Below are 16,621 nucleotides of genomic sequence, written 5' to 3' on the forward strand. Positions count from 1 at the left end.
TAAATATTTCTCGTATGATGTTCTCTCGCTGAGGAAGGTTTGTCTATTCGTGGTCATGAAAAATTCTCATAAAATTAATTATTGCTGATCGGCATCACTTGTTCCGTTCCTATGTTTCTATGCACTCGCTCAATCACTCTTGTCTAATGTAAATTAAATGACAGTGAAGCCAATAATCAAATATTATTTGACGTGATCTGCCCAAACAAACTATTGTGAGTTGCTGTGCATGTACACCTGCTCATGTATTTAGAGATACTCATAAATTCTCATCAAGAGCTAGGTATTGACATTTTCTAAGAATTTGTCTTAGATCGACACAGATGCGTTTTGCAATTGAATTTGATATATCCTAATATATAAGTGCATATATGAATATATTTCACATTTGCCCATTCTTATCTTTCTTAGATACATTTCACAGATACTAAGGAAAAGGAGGGTCACTTAACTTGATAACAATTGTCATGACTTCAACTGCAATTATGAATTAGAAATCAGAAGAAAATATTTGTTCTCTTCTAAAAATGTAGCTTGTTAAGTCGTTTTAGTCCTGATATTTTGATATACAAATGCCAAATTAATTTTATTTTGTAATATAGTAGCTTTTTGCTTTATTTAAATAGAACAACTTTGATGCGCTTGCAATATGAAGGAGTATTGTCAATGAATTCGTATGTTATTTTTTAGATTTCAGAATTTATGGATTTTCAGGGTTGAAGACTGGGCGTTGGGCTTGATTATTAGTGAAAACCGTAAGCAAGCTATATTGTATGAAAAGAAATTAAATCATTGTTTGAGAAATGTTACAGCAAATTTGTTAAATTGAAAACCATTGAAATGAAATAATTAAAAATCCCGAAAACAATCAAAGGGATACCCATTTGTGATATAAGTAAATGCTATGCCATGACAGGGAAGGAAGCTGACAACGGCTGAGCTCTGTGCAAGTTAGGTATATTTGGTATCAACCGTGTACCACCACTTGTGATCCTGCTACTGGGGTTGTGTAACGTACTCACTCGTGCTTGCTTGCTGGTGAGCCGCATACACACTACAGTCCAATCTAATCCCTTCCACATAGGGTAACGAAAAAGTGGGCGTTTCTGCGATAATAAAGTTAAATTAACTGCGCTATCTAAACGACATCTATTCAGAAAATACCGAAAATTTGATTCCCGAAAAAGTGAAAGAAAAATATAATTTGACATAACGGTTAATGTAAATACGATGATGGAAAAAATTAGGCATGCGACAAAGTTTAAAATCTAAATAAACAATTCATAACAATTTAAATTGTGGTGAATTAATGAATATCGTCATTCATATGAATATCTTGAAATGTAACAATGGAACAGAATGAACGTTAGCATCAATTGTAGTGCGCCTCAAGATCAATAAAATTATAATTTTATCATAACAACAGTCGAGCGTGCTTGACTATGAGATACTTACTACTAACTGTGAACAAAAGCAAAACGAAATAATATACCGCAAAAATGATAAAAATATACCGAAGACTACCTTTTGTATATTGATATAAGATATATTGAAAATGTACCATATAATCATGGTTGCCAGAATTGGCTCTTTTGAGCCATAGCATTATGCTGTTAATTGCAAAATGTTGGCTCTGCTGTACCAGAGCTGTGTGGGAGTGATAATAAGTTATGTACAAAATTAATGAGATTTGCTACAGTCGACTGTACTCGACAGTGAGATGCCCGCTACCCATTTTGAATAAAAGAAGTATATTTTGCGATATTTTTCTCAAAATATACCGAAAATATTACAAAAATACTAAAAAATATAGCAAACGGTATATTTGGTATATCGACATGGTACTGCATTCAAAATATACCAAGATTATCAGCCAAAGCAACTAAGAGCCCTAGTAAGTACGCGTTTTTGTCCATACAAAAGTATTTCTTTAATAACTTCGACAATTTTATCTGATCGCAACCAAATTTTCAGGAATCATAACTACTATAGTAACTATTCGCAATTCCAGCTTTAAAATTACGCTTGTTATTATATTTTTTAATTTGCGGGGGCGGAAGTGGGCGTGGCAAAAATTTTAAATAAACTTGATCTGCGTGCAAACACAAATGCTGTGGAAAAAATTATAGCTCTATCTCTTATAGTCTCTGAGATCCAGTGTTTCATACGAACAGACACACAGACGGACAGACGGACATGGCTAGATCGTCTCGGTTGTTGACGCTGATCAAGGAAATATGTACATATATACTTTATAGGGTCGGAGATGCCTCGTTCTACCTGTTACATACATTTCCTGCCGGCACAAAGTTGTAATACCCTTCTGCCCTATGGGTAGCGGGTATAAAAATATGTAAGTTGAATCGAAGGTACGCAATTCAAAAGAGAAACATTAAAAATACATAAAAAATGAGCCCAAAACAGCGACGTCATTCTTTTGACCTGGAAGTACTCTGTTAATATACTGAAATAATACAAAAATATATATGTAGATATACTAAGATAAGATCCGTAACTCTAGCTCTCTAGATTCGTAACTCTAGCTAGTTGATTATTTACGAATTGTAGGTGCGGAAAAATGCGTGGTTAAAATTTTAAGTGCTGGCGAAAAAGTTCTAGCTGTTCATGCGGACATACATACAGATGGGAATAGCTTTATCGCCTCGGCTTATCGATAATATAATATATATACTTTATGGTGTCGGAGATGAGTAATGCAAAAGTTATAAGACCGTTCTACTCTACGTGTGTTTAAAAAATAGTTTTTGTTGATTGACGATAGATTTTGAAATTTGTATTAATTTTGTCGTGAAAGAAAAATGGTTAAATTTCGACGGCGAAAAAATTGTTTGTACATAATAATTTTAAGAATTTCCATTACCTAATGGGTATAAATATAAACCCCGTTATATGTAAAACGCGTTTCTGTTCTAAAAACTTGAGTAAATTTAATAATACCAAAATAATAATGGGTCCAGTGAATTGAGATATTCAAAAAAATTTGTGCCCATTGCTTGAAATCATTTGCCCATGTTTGCCCAGGAAAAATTTTGTTTTGCCCACCCTTAGTTTCAAAATTATGAAAATTTTTTTTTTTTTATATTTAAAAATTTTTTTCAAATTTTTTTACGGAAATCGCTTTAAAATCGTTTTGCTCATCTTTTGTTTTTCGAAAAAAAATTTCCTTTTCAAAATTTTGAATTCAGGAAAATTTTGACATTTCTTCGGCACGAATGATTCAAAATCGATCGCCCACACCACTGAATTATGAAAAAATAAAACTCTACAACGGTGGCCTCAAGTTTTTTCAAGTGTGCCCATACCTCAGAATTTCAAAATTTTGAAAAATTTATAATATTCCTTTCTAGAGCCAAATGTTTACATATTCAAAGACACTGCTAATTTCGTGAACATTTTTTGAAGTGAATTAATTTATGAATTTTTAATTCTAAAATGAAATAAGAAATATCTATGCAGGCTTCGCAAAAAAAAAACTTAAAAAAAATTTTCACAAATCAAGATTTTGGTCTTAGTACTAACAATTTTCTCATAAAAATTGCGTTAAGAACATGAAAATTTTAAGTAAGAAAACACATCTTGTTTTCAAGAACATTTGATGTAAGTAAAATTTCTAATAAATGAGAGAAAAATCGAAAACTTTTAATACCACACAATTTTTTCAAAAAAAAAAAAAATTGGATGTTTTCGTTTTTCTGACTATTCGAAATGTACTGTTTATACAATTTATTTATTATTCAATTGGCGCATTCTGTTGTTCAGTTGTGTGTTGAGCACTCTACTTACAAAACAGTTATCATTTAATCACTCATCGTTTGCAACAGGGCCTACTCTAAGACTACAATGATGAATGGTTTGCGACAGCTCGACTACTTGAGTATTGCCGAAGACATTTAAAACTATATAATTTGGATGAGTTCGAGAATTTGAAAATTGCCATTTGTATGTTCTTCGTTTTAATAGTTTTATCTTAAAGTGATCTTATTTGAAGGACACAATTTTTCAAATAAAGTTGCTTTCTTCCCAAAAAGTATATATATATATATATTATCTGCGCACTATGGGCAAAAAGTCCCGAATTGCGACATTTTTACCATTTTTAAAGATAGAAACATGAAACTTTTACATATACCTAAAAATAAAAATCGAATTTCGGATTTTTCTTTTTTAATTGGATCACGCCTTCCTTCCCGCCCACCTTGCCATGAGGTTATAATTTTCGATTTTTTTTTCTAAAAATTTGATTTAAAATATTTTAATGTAATATATTTAATAAAATTAAACTAATTTTATTAAATAATATATTTTAGCAAATTCGCATTTTAAATTTGATTTGGATCCATGCAAAATTAGAGCCCAATATTATTTTTGTGACTCCATACCTTGGTGCCCAAATAATAATTTGTTCTTCACAAAGCTCTTCCTCCAACTCCAGGAACTTTGCCCGAAAATTGTTGTCGATCTCATTATCTCCGCCTTCTTGTACCTGATTATCATTATTGTCTACACATGCCCATGTTATTGGAGGCTCAATATCAGGAGATTCCAAAAGAGCTATAACATCTCTTGGTAGGCTTTTTATAGTTGCGCGCATTCAGTAATTCAGTACTTATTATTGAGAACAATATATACCAAAATGTCATCCAAAGCAACTAAGGCACCATATCAGTAGACGTTTTTTCAATTTAAAAGTATTTCTTAAATGACTTTTACAATTTATTTCTGATCGCAACCGAATTTTCGTACAAAAATAACAACTCTTGTTGAACTAAATTATAGCGAGCGAAATAATAGACTTATGTATATTTATGTAAACTTTTGGGTGTTTTTTTAATCACATAAGCACATACTTTTTACTTGGTAATTATAAACACAAATCACGCCACCGCTTTTGCAGAAATTTTCTAGCGGGGTTATATTTGGTAGCTCTAGCTTTATCTAAGGTCCTAAATTTATTTTATTCTTCTGAATGCAATAATGAACAACACAGCAATCATTTAATCAACAATGCGATGCACCCAAAAATGACGGGATAAAGATGACGATGACGACAATTACAATGAGGATTTGGCTGCGTCTGCGGTGGATGGTCATCATTACCAGGAAGAGAACAGAACAAAAAGAACAGACCAACCGATAGAACTATAGCATAGCTTAACTCAATTTCATTTTCTATCCCTTTTAGCATTCACACTCGCATGTTCAGTAAGCTGCCAGTTGACTGAGCAATTAACCATTGAGTTGAAAAGGAAAAAGGGAGCTTTAGCTTCAGAACGAAAAGCAAAAGCAATATCTCTGCTGCCACAGTAAATTTTGTCTTTACCCTCCTAGCCCAAATGTTTAAGCACCACACAGTGGACACACTCTGACAAGCTTATATGCATTCGCACAGTGGAACCAAATGATAATTACATTACACAGATAAAATTGTGAATATATACGCGCGAATAAACAGTATGAAAACAAGGCTATCATTGGTTTGTTGAAATATAAAATATTCCATTTCTGAAATACTTTCTATTTTTTCCAAGCTTCCCGTCATTATGAGAAATAGTGACTTGGTATTTATTCTTCATTCTTAGTTAATAATATAATATATTAATATTAATATATTTAATATATATATATATATATATATATATTACTATATTTAATATTTTATAATATATTTACAAATTTACTAATTTTATATTTTGTATTATTTTTACCTGTTTAGATCTGATTTTTATCCACTGTTAAGCAATCGTTTCTGGCATATACACTGAACGCAGCATTATAATTGGCAGACATACTGGCACATTGAAACTATTTGGTACATTTGCACAATTTTTGCATGCAGATGTGGGTGAAACAGGAGAAAGTTATTTGTGGAAGAGGTGAAAGCGGAACGATAGGATTGTCTGTCCTTAAAGTGAATTAACCAAATTAAATTTGATAATTTTGTTGACGTATTTTGATATTTCTCTAATTATTAGTGTTCCCTGCCACTCTGCCACCTGCCACATACTCGAAGTATAAAGTAAATAATTAACAATTCAATAAGTTCTTAAGTTATGTGGATTTAATCACTACTTAATTTTATACATACTTAAATGCACACATATCAAAGCAATTTTAATGTTGTCATCGATTAGTGAATGAGTTAAGAACGAGTTAAGATAAATTCCCCATCAAACAATAGAAAATGTACAGCCAAACACAAAGTTGATACCTAAGGAGAAATTCTCCAACGGTGTGTTGATTGAAGTGCGTACATGGCACCTTAAGATTAAGATATCTTGGCAGGTGCTGTCCTTAACTTTCAAGACATGAACGCTGTGCACATACCTTCTCTATATGTACTTGAGTAAATCTTTAATAAAGAATTCTTTAACGAATACGTCTTGTTTTGGGCTTCTTATTATTTGTTTGAAACAATTATACCTAATGAATATGTAGAGTATTCAACAATATGGGTGTAGAAGTTGGAAATAGTAAGCCTAGCCTTATTGCGTGATCAAAAGGTTATGACCTACACTTTTGACGCTGGTAACAAATATTCACATATATTTTATGGGTCGGAGATAGATCTGCCTGTTTATTGTATAAAAAACTGATTTACGAAGTCTCAGAAAATGTTGCTGTGAAACTAAGTGCCCAGCTAGCTTATCCCGCTTTATATTTATGTATACCCGCTACCCATAGGGTAGAAGGGTATTATAACTTTGTGCCGGCAGGAAATGTATGTAACAGGTAGAAGGAGGCATCTCCGACCCTATAAAGTATATATATATATTCTTGACCATGGGTGTTTTGGGATTTATAAAACGCTGGTCGAAAGAGTTCAATGATCCCTACATCACTAAGACTTTATACGTCTCACTGGTTCGTCCTATCCTTGAGTACGGATCTCTTGTCTGGAATCCCCAGTACAGGGTTTATCAAGATAGGATTGAATCGGTGCAGAAACAATTCTTATTATTTGCTCTTCGTAGTTTAAATTGGAATCCTAATATTAGATTACCACCGTATCGAAGTAGACTTTTATTACTAAACCTTCCTTCTCTTTCTGACCGTAGAACTATGCAAGGTGCTGTTTTTATACAGAGACTAATTAATGGTGAAATAGACTCTTTGGAGCTGTTAAGTCAAATTAGTTTTGCAGTTCCTGTCAGGATCACTAGGAATTTTCTTCCTCTTGTCATTTCACGTAGATCTACTAACTTTGCTTGCCATAATCCCTTCCGTATTCTGTGTGTGAACTATAATAATCTCAATAACGTAGTTTGCTCTAGTAAATCTATTCCTTTGCTTAAAACCTTATTATTAGCTTATTTATCGAGTATTTAATTGTTATTTATTTTATTATACACTTATTCTAACATATTTTTAATCTAAATTAATTAGCTGTCCAGCGTCTTTTAATATTTATTCACGGTTTTCGTTTAATGCATGCTGTTTACAAATTTATTTTGTTTTGTCCGCGCGTCAACAAGCCCGTGCTTGGTATCGCTGGGCCACTTGATGGTACTGCCGTTAGTACGTCAACGTCCAAATAAATCGTCAACAGCCAAGACGATCTAGCCATGTCCGTCTGTGTGTCTGTCCGTATGAAACACTGGATCTCAGAGACTATAAGAGATAGAGCTCTAATTTTTCGACAGCATTTGTTATGTTTGCACGCAGATCAAGTTTATTTCAAATTGTTGCCACGCCCACTTCCGCCCCCGCAAATCAAAAAAATCGAATCACAAGCGTAATTTTAAAGCTAGAGTTGCGAATTTTGGTATATACTATAACTACTATAGTAGTTATGATTCCTGAAAATTTGGTTGCGATCAGATAAAAATTGTGCTTTGGCCGACAATCTGGCACACTGTGCCGTCTATGGTATATTTTGAATGGTGTACTATATCGATATACCAAACAAACCATTTGGTATATTTTTAGTATTTTCGGTATATTTTGAAAATGATACCGCAATATTTTACCATTATTAAAAATGGGTAGTGGGTATCTCACAGTCGAGCACACTCGACTGTAACTTTCTTACTTGTTTTATATTTATATTATGTATTTGTGTAAATAATTATATTTTCATCTAGAGTTATCCTATAGGGTAGAAGGGTATAACATTGTGGCGGCAGGAACAGACGAGACGATATAGCCATGTCCGTCTGTCTGTCCGTATGAGCATCTAGATCTCAGACAGATGGAGCTTTAATTTTTCCGATAGCACTTGTCATGTTTGCACGCAGATCAAGTTTGCTTCAAATTTATGCCACGCCTCGCTACAGTAGTGTCTTAGCTGGTTTGGTTCACAATCTGGAATATTTTGCACTCTATGGTATTTTTTGAATGTAGTACTGTATCAATAAACCAAATATAGCCGGTGGAATTTTAAAGCTGGAGTCGAGATTCAGATAATAATTGTAAAGTGAATTAAAAAAGCAAATTCATATGTCAAAAACGACAATCTAGTATTTTTTATTAATCTTTGGTTTTATAGATGGATATACCAGCTATATCCGGTATATTTTGGTAATTTTCTAGTATACTCAATTTAAGAATAATAATAATTGTAAAAATAACGCATCTTTTCTGTAAATGTTTTTAAAAAATCATGTCCACATGGCAAAAGACGATGAATATTAAATTTAGGAATATCAATAATTGTAAGAATAACGCAGGAATGTTTTGTTTTTATTAAAAATTGGGACCGGGGTTTTCACCGTCAATTCAAATTCTTTAGAATCGAAAAATACAAATAAACTACTTTTATTTGTATAGTATATAAGAAACAATTATAGACTGCAAACCTTACAGTGCTATGATTTCTATTTTATGTCATGTTTCGTCGTTCCACTAAGTGTACTTTTTGATATATGTATGTATTTATATATATACATATATTTTTTTGGTAACATTTTTTAAAATTTCGGTTCAAAATTTTATATGAACTTCATGTGCATTTATACCGCCTATAGTTTCTGAGATCTACCAGATGTACATATGTGTTCATACTAATAGAAAACAGACATTTCGGCTGTTGAAGTTAATCCAGAATGTATGTTTTATGCGGTCGGAAATGTTTTATTTCAAACTATACATATTCAGTTGCCAAAAAGCCCATCTACCCTCTTGGTGTGAAAACCCCGAAATACGTTTTAATTGCATTTTTGGATTCAACTGAGAGTTTGAATTTGGTTTTGTTGTGATGTCTTTAATCCGACAAGTGTTGTTGACAGCGTCTCTTTCATCATACAATTTGTGTGTCATTAATTTTCGAGTCGAATGAACCGCAACGTGAAAAACAACAGCTGATTCTGTTCGGCCTGGCACTTTTTACAGAGCATCGCTCTAAATATGGATCGACATTAACGCATCGTGTGGAATTAAAGTACATGTGATTAGAATTTTCTGAGATAAAACTGAATCTAAATATTATTCATTAAAATATTAATATTAGTATTAAGTTCCAAATTTCTAGAAAAAGTTAAGGTAAGCAATAGCAGTACAAGTAACAAGACTGTGATACAGCGGGATATTATTATTAAAATATGTATACGAAATTGTACAAAAATGTACCAAAAGCTACATTTGGCATATCGACAAAGTATTGCGTTATACCATTGAGTAAAAATATACCAGATTATCAACCAAAGTAACTCAACATAAAATAATCTCCACAAAAGCTTCTTCAATTTTATCTGATTGCAACCAAATTTTCAGAATTCAGGCTTCAACTTGCAATTTTTTTCCCCGATTTTCGTGGGTGAAAGTGGGAATATAAAAGTTATAATAGTCTCCTACCCTATAAATGGGGGTATAACAACCCAGTACATGAGCGGAGAATGTGTATTTAATATAAATACAGCACATTAACTATGAGGTGTGGCTCAGAAATCGCTTCAGCTCAATTCCATTGCTCGGTGATCCAGCTCATTACGCTGACAAAATTTATGCGGAATGATTCCGCTATCAATCAGTTTTCTTTCCGTTGGCGTTTAATGCTACCACCTTTTCGATTGAGATTTTCGAAGTCAAGGTCAGCGATGCCACATATTTTAATCGGAATTTGATAGGATATGCATTGAATCCAATTTTTAATGTTTTAAATTCAACAAAAGAAAATAAAACCCTTTTGAGGTAGAACAAGGTTATTTATCTTCTAATTATTGAGCATTTAGTGGAAATATTTGAATGAATTTATGCTTTTCCAGGTGCCGTCTTCATTGCACTTGATTACTTACAATCAAAATGAGTTGCCAGAAATTGATAAATAGCTTTTAGAGTTGTTGAGTTATTTTCCATGTGTGTTCGAGACAGCTTTTAATAAATAAATAAACTGTTAAAATTAACAAAGAAAAAAAATTAAAAACAATGGTTTTAAAGCGATAAACATCTAAAAAAAAGCTAAGAAAATTTAATTTGACCCAGCCATGGACATCCAAGTTCGAAATGGTTGGTAAAATTGCTAAATACCTTATCAATTTTCGAGTTTCTGTGGCACCGCTAAAATTTTTGAGTGGAATTTCCGCTAGCGAACATCCCTGTATAATAAAATAATTGAAAGTCCATAATTGATCAGCAAAATCAAAATTCAATCATATCTGATCTGATAAAAATTAAGACAATTCAATTACTAATATGCCTTAATTTATAGATACTCAAAGTCTTGAAGCAAATCGTATCATTCGCAACAGCATTATTGCGACCCCAGAAGAGTCGAACGCTGCGATTAGAACCCCAGAGTCTCTTCGTCTCGTTTCGAAATTCGAAGTTCGAACGTTCTATGTATTATATGGTTAGCGAAAACATGTTACAGACAATAATTTTACTGTTTACATACATTTTTTAAGAAGCAAACGGTTGTCAAACGGATTACAGTACAGTTGACCACTAGCCCATGAATACACATGTAGATACATCAGTGAGGGAAAAGGTGGCTTTAATGCATAAAGCACCATAAGCCATGGCAACAACCGCTGAGCGGAAGGCTGATTTCGAGTTTCGAATATCGGCCGCAGCGCACAGCGTAAGCACCAATCAAATAATACAAAATGTATTTCGCTGACAGCAATTCCGATTGAAAATTTCAGCGGTGATACAGAAACCCGAATATTTTTAAGGTTCTAAGCACGGTTGCCATTCCAAAAATTTTTGTACTACAATTTTGAAAAAATGTACCAATTTTTTAGGTATTTTTAAATACTACATTTTGTTAACGTTTTTTTTAATTATCTTTTATTATTTCATATTTAATTTTTCTTCAAATTATAGTTAGTATATAGTATGTAAAAGAAAACAAAAACAGAACTTTCACTTAAACAATAATAAATACAATTTTAAACTATCTTAGTTCATTTTAAAAATGAACAATCTTTTGAAGACTAACATAGTGAAAGTCTTTACAATCAATCAATTCCTTGTAATACATTATGTTATTTATTGTCTTAAATTCTAATTAATTTCGTTATTTAGTTTTCGTTAACTAAATTTCAAAAAACTTTCGCGAAATTTTCGCATCGTTTTGGGCGAATTATTGCTATTAAAGAATGCACTGTTAATAAACTTATACATACATATTTGTATAAAGTTTTAAAATGACTCACTTTGGCTCATCATCTACTGTCACTTGCAGAGCATTAACTTTAGTTGCACCAAAAGCTGCCTTTTTGTAATGAACCTATAAATTTATATATATACTTTGTTGTTTCAAAAGTTATTAGCTTACTTACCTATCCATCACTATGTATAATATTTAAAAATTGCTTAAACAATTTTTTTCAAATTGAGTTCACGAACGAATTTTTGTATTTCACAAATTGTGATTCACAATATATGTATAACTGTTTACTTACATTGGCGCATCAATATTTTCTTAATTGACACGAAACATCGCAAATCGACTGTATGCGATATTTTCCAGTGGTAGTCATGGTTCAATTTCTAACTGATACAAAATTTATTGAAAATGTACCAAAATGAAAAAAAGTGATCCAATGTACCAACGCATAAAATGTATCAGTTTTGGTACATTTGTACCAAAAGTGGCAACCGTGCTTAGTATTTTTTTCATAAAAATTTTATGTTCACACATATTATTTTAACAAATGGCTCTGTTCCACCAGGCACAAATTTTGTATTAGTTAGAAATTGAACCATTAATAACACTGAAAAATATCGCATGCAGTCGATTTGCGATGTTCCGTCTCAATTTTCACTACGTAAACAGTTATAAATTGTGAAATACAAAAACCTTTTGAGAACTTGAATTTGAAAAATATATTGTTTAAACAGCTTTTAAAGATTATACATAGTGATGGATAGGTAAGTAAGCTAATGTCTTTTGAAAAACAAAGTATATATGTAGTACATACATAATATAAATTTTATAGTTTTATTACAAAAAAGGCAGCTTCTGGTGCAACTGAAGCTAATGCTCTGCAAGTGACAGTAGATGATGAGCCAAAGTGAGTCTTATTAAAACATTATATACTTATGTGTATATGTGCATTCTTTAATAACATCAATTCGCCCAAAGCGAATCGAAAATTTCGCAAAGAGTGTCTCACCAAGTTTTCGTGGCTTAAAAACGAAGGTGGTCGAACAAAAGCATCACAAATGACAGAGCAGCTGGCGGGAAAATCATTCAAAAACATTATTAGTTCGCTAAAAAGTTCACAATTTTCCCTAATTGTTGACGAAACTACTGATGATGCCGCAAGGCGCTTGTGTTTGTGGCAAGGCAGTTTCAAAGCGTTACGAAAACAATTACGGACAAGTTTCATGAGTTGATAGAGCTTGACAAATGTGACGCTGAGTCAATCTATCAATATATTAAACAATTTTTACATCAAACGAGATCCCACTAAACAATTTGATTGGACTTGCAATCGACGGAGCAAATACTATGGCGGGAAGCCTATCTGGATTGAAAAACAAAAATAAGTAAGGACACCAACTTGTTTTATATGAAGTGTACTTGTCACTCACTACATTTGTGCGCAATCTACTCTTGCAAAAAATTGACATCAGACGATGAAAAGCTGCGCAGGAACATTTATTCCTATTTCGCGTGGAGTCCTAAGAAAGTGCTAGAGCTAAAGAATTTTAAGACTTCTGCGACATCAAGCCCCATAAGATCTTAGGATTAGCAATGACAAGGTGGCTTTCTCTTGAGAAAGTTATTTGTAGAATTGTAGAGCAGTGGGATGCACTACAGCTTTATTTTCTATTCCAATGCCAATATTATGTTAGCACCGGAAATAAAAGCATACAAATTATTAATGAACTTAACACTGAATTTCAATCCGAATCTGTCAGACTTCCATACCTATACAATAGACTTGAAGTTTCTGTTAAGTTAATATTATGTAGCTTCTGTCAAACTCCTTATTTGTATTGGTACAAAAGCGCAACAGTATATTGATAGCGAAAATCTGACTGAATTTGAAAAGTGTAAAATTAAAGAAACTTTTCGTGAATTTTATATTGAGCTGATTTCACAAATAAAAATGAGATTTGACTTTGAAAGAGAAGATGTAAAACTCCAATAATGGAGGCAATAACTCCAGCTAAATTTCTAAGCGAAGAAGAACTTTCCATAGTACCTTTGATGAAAACCTTTGAAAATTTATACAATGGTGATCCTGATGACATAATATCCCAATGGAACCAACTCCGACTGTCTTTAAATCAGGGAAAAGAAAAAGACATTTGTAAATTTTGGACAGACATTGGAATTAAAAAAACGGTCTTGACGAACCGCTGTTCAAAAGCTTGATTGAATTCATACAGATGTCGTTGCCACACAGCTCTGCTGCTGCAAAGCGAAAATTTTTGAAATTTCTTAAAATAAACTAAATTACGAAATAAATTAGAATTTAAGACACTAAATAACATTATGTTTGGTCTCTCTCTCTAAAAATGAACTAAGTTAAAATTTGATTTATTATTGTTTAAGTGAAAATTCTGTTTTTTCTTTATATGCTATATACTGTACTATAATTTGAAGTAAAAATTAAATATGAAATAATAAAAGATCATTTTAAAAAACGTTAACAAATTGTAGTTTTAAAAATACCGAGAAAAATTTGCGGCACATTTTTGCTAAAATTGAAACATTTTTTCAAAATTTTGGTACAAAAAATGTTTTTGGAATGGCAACCGTGGTTCTAAGTAATTTTACCAACCATTTCGAACTTGGATGTTTATGGCATTCACCTTGTCGAATTAAATTTCCTTGGGTTTTATTATATTTTTATCGTTTTAAAACCATTGCTTTCAATGGCTACCGCTACCCATAGGGTAGAAGGGTATTATAACTTTGTGCCGGCAGGAAATGTATGTAACAGGTAGAAGGAGGCATCTCCGAGCCTATAAAGTATATATATATTCTTGATCAGCATCAACAGCCGAGACACTCTAACCATGTCCGTCAGTTCGTGTGTGTGCTTGTCCGTATGAAACATTGGATCTCAGAGACTATATAATTTATTTTCGGCAGCGTTTGTTATGTTTGCACGCAGATCAAGTTTATTTAAAATTTTTGCTACGCCCACTTCCGCCCCCGTAAATCAAAAAATCGAATAACAAGCAAAAATTGTAAAGCTAGAATTGCGGTATTTTGGTATATGCAATAATAAGTATAGTATTTATGATTGCTGAAAATTTGGTTGCGATCAGATAAAAATGGTCGAAGTTATTAAAGAAATACTTTTGTATGGGCAAAAACGCCTACTTACTAGGGGTCTAATTTGCTTTGGCCGACAATCTGGTATATTGTACCGTCTATGGTATATTTTGAATGCGGTACTATATCGATTTACCAAATATACAATTTGGTATATTTTTTAGTGTTTTAGTATATTTGGTATATTTTAATAACAATACCCCAAAATATATTTTTAGTATTTTTGTAGTATAATTGGTATGTTTTGAGAATAATACCGCAAAATATATTGCTTTTATTCAAAATGGGTAGCGGGTATCTCACAGTCGAGCACACTCGACTGTAGCTTTCTTACTTGTTTAATTTTAAAAAATTATTTACTTATTAAATTATCTCATATCTTTAGATTAATAAAACATTTAAAAGTTGTCTTAAAACACATGAAAAGTTACTCAACAACTCTATGACCTATATACCAATTTCTGGCAACTCTTTGTGATTGGAAGTAAGGAATTGCAATCAGGATTATAAAGCGATGTACCACCATATACAAGTATAATTTCCCACAAATATTTTCGCATACTGCACAATAATTATAAGATTTCTGCAATTTAAGTTTTATTATCTTTTGAATGCTTCACATCAAATTCGCATTAGAAAATGTAGCACCTTGACGTCGAAAATTTCAATTGAATCGGTGGCAGCCAGTGTTGCCAACGTTTGTTGAGAAAAAGCTTTTTGTCGGGAAGAACGATGCAAAAGAGCTGAAAAATTATAAAAAAGCTATAAAAAGCTTATTTTTCAATTCATTGGATTCTCTATATTTTTCTGATAGTCTGATAGGTGACCGAAATCGGTTATAATGAAACATATGTATAGTATTTGTACAGCAGCTGCTCTAATATTCACAAAATTTGAAGAATTTCATTAAAACTATCCTCATTCTCCTCATTTTTATTGTCATATGTTAATCCAGTTCCTATCATTTTTAGGAATTTATTAGGAACGTTATACATATATCAGCATTTGTCAAGTCTGCGCAAGCCATAACTGTAAATGCATGATTTAGAATTAAATGTATTTTCATTTTAAGTAGAAAACAATGAGCGGAAAAACGAATAGCGCTGTCGTCTTTAAAGTATTTAACGACTAGGTTTCCTAAATGATACAAATGAGCCAACAATGTATGCTCGGCCACAAACAGACATAGCACTGCTTCTTGCTCCATCGTCTTGACCGTCAAAGTTACAAAATCTATTTGGTTTGTTTGCATAAAGCCGGCGATAGCACTTTTATGCTTTTGGTGGGTGCGCAAATCAGAGAGTTTTGCGGTGATTTTACATTTGCAGTAACTGTCGTCCGTGTCGTCCCGATATTTTTGTTTAAAGTCTTTTGACATTTTTTTAAACAATCAAAACATACTGAACTTACGATAAATTCACTTTTGCATTTAGTGACGACGATAAGAATTGACGTGTTCTTTGAGATTGCTTTACAACCGTATACAATCGATTTGTCACTAAAAATGTTGGCAAGCATCGACAGAACAGCTAAAGCAAATTTTGTTCCATAATTTTGGGTAAATAAAAAATAATCTAAAAAGCATTTAAGTGAAAAAAGCCAAAATTCCCGCTGCCCACTGTTTGCAATTTGTCAAGCAAATGACATTTGAAAACCCAGTTTTGACGGGAAAAGCGACTCTGGCAACACTGGTTGCCACCAACATAACGCCAGCGAAATTTGCAAGCGCCTGAGTTGCGTCACACCGAAATGAAATTTCGGAGAAACCCCTGATAGGCCAACGAATTGTAGCAGTGGTATGTAATCAGAGTTTGCATAAATGTTTGAAATTGATACATACAACAGTTTTTGTTTTTCAACGACGAAAGCCTGTGTTAAGCGCCAGTTTGATTCACGACCGAAAAATATATTTGGGCATATCCGTCA

The sequence above is a fragment of the Drosophila sulfurigaster genome, chromosome 4, assembly GCF_023558435.1.
Source record: "Drosophila sulfurigaster albostrigata strain 15112-1811.04 chromosome 4, ASM2355843v2, whole genome shotgun sequence".
In the NCBI taxonomy this organism is placed as follows: Eukaryota; Metazoa; Arthropoda; class Insecta; order Diptera; family Drosophilidae; genus Drosophila; species Drosophila sulfurigaster.